This window comes from Physeter macrocephalus, chromosome 11 (assembly GCF_002837175.3).
Source record: "Physeter macrocephalus isolate SW-GA chromosome 11, ASM283717v5, whole genome shotgun sequence".
NCBI lineage: Eukaryota > Metazoa > Chordata > Mammalia > Artiodactyla > Physeteridae > Physeter > Physeter macrocephalus.
The window spans coordinates 71,908,484-71,910,078 of record NC_041224.1 but is presented as its reverse complement, the minus strand read 5'-3'; the positions used below and the strand labels follow the sequence as shown (position 1 = coordinate 71,910,078).

Here is a 1,595-nt window from a genome sequence, read left to right as displayed (position 1 = left end):
AGCATATGGAAGTGGCCAGAGCCGAGCCATGGGGCAGGAAATGCAGCCAGTACTCAGTGAATCGAAGCTCGTGTTCCCCGAGAAAAGGCCAGAAGGTGAGGGTGTAGCCACGGTGCACCAGTTTTCGTGGCCAAAACTCTAGGTTTTTGCAAAGAGGTGTTGCTTACCGCGACAAAGTTTCAACAAGGATCCGCATGGAATGTACGCCAACACCCCTCCGAGACTCCTTCGCCTGGCCTGGCCTTGCCGCACCGTCCTCACATCACTGGTATCAGGGATTATACGGATGGCCCCAGGCTGCTCTGCTGCCGGCATTCCGTCCCTGGCATTCCACCTGGCTCGGTGTGAGAGAACACACACATACTTGAGGAGGGTGCACAGGCGCACCGAGGGAACAGTCAATACCACCCAACGATGTGTGCTCTATCTCCACAAAACGTTGCATTTGGGGAGCGTCTAGCCTGTGTGTCCACAGCCAAATGTGAAAGCATCGTGGCGCAGATGCCTTCAGAGCGTGCGGCCATCAGGATGAAGAGCACCGCCGCCCAACAACCCCCTGGTCTCGAGCCCTGCAATTTCTATCCTCAGCACTCTCCCCTCCATCACAGCAAAAGGATGTCTTCCTGAACCCCTGACACACCCTCAGGACAACTGTGCCCCCTCAGCCTAGGAGCCACTGCCTTCTAGGGAAACACACCCGCCCTTGGCACATATATTTCCACACAATGGATGTGCCTTCAAGGCGAAGATATCTACCACAAGGGAAGGACCCTTGGCCGAATTTGACCGCCACCATCAAAAGCGACTCGTAGGGACCCGTGACAAAAGGCACCTGAGGCACACCTGGACTGATCAAGGGAGACTCACCATCAGGCATAGTTCCTGGCCTGCTGCCTAGACAGACGAGCTACCCTTGGCACACACACAAAGCTAATGGCATGGGAAGCAGTCTAATGCCCAACGTGGTGGGGAAAATCCTTGGAGCCTAATGGCAAGGGAGCCATTCCGATGCCCAAGGTGGGGGGGCAACCTGTTGCAACAATTGGGTCACTTACTGTGTTTCCTGGCACTTTCGCACTCTGGGCCCATCAGTGACGTGACCTCAGAGAAACCGTGAGGTCCAGTTCTTCTAGAAGCAACGTTTTACCCACAGCCGTGCAACGAGAGAACCCAGCAAACAGCCGAGACACTTGAACTGGTATGACTACTCTGGCCTCTGGCGAGGCACGCAGGATAGCACAGTCTTGACACAGCAGAGGGTCATAGCCAAAATGACCCCCGCTCCACACATCCTCTCCTGCCATTAAACCTGTAGCCTTTCCTTGGCACCCGACTGCCTTCATTCCACATGATTGCGCCCAATGACCTACGGGAAGTGCTGCAATCCTCAGGGAACGCTGTGTGGGCTGGGTGGACTAACGATGCTGGGCTGTCCTGTGGAACAGCTGCACATCTTCAACACAGGGGGAACGTGGCCAGACAGGGAGAAAACCGCCCACGGCCTCCATAGGGGCCCACATGAGAAGACAGCGTACTGTGCCACGAAGGCAACCATTCGCTGGCAGAGGGACCCAGAATGAAGCCAATCGACCATG

The 1,595-nt window shown here is 55.9% G+C and overlaps 1 long non-coding RNA gene across 3 annotated transcripts in view; it reads right to left on the bottom strand.

The window, feature by feature from the left end:
* Positions 1 to 1,595, bottom strand: part of LOC114487132 (uncharacterized) — a 30,688-nt gene that overhangs the window by 27,831 nt on the left and 1,262 nt on the right. For all 3 annotated transcript variants that reach the window (XR_008618753.1, XR_003681870.2, XR_008618754.1), the window contains exon 2: positions 168 to 334. This is a non-coding gene — a long non-coding RNA (uncharacterized lncRNA). The remainder of the gene's footprint in view (positions 1 to 167; positions 335 to 1,595) is intronic.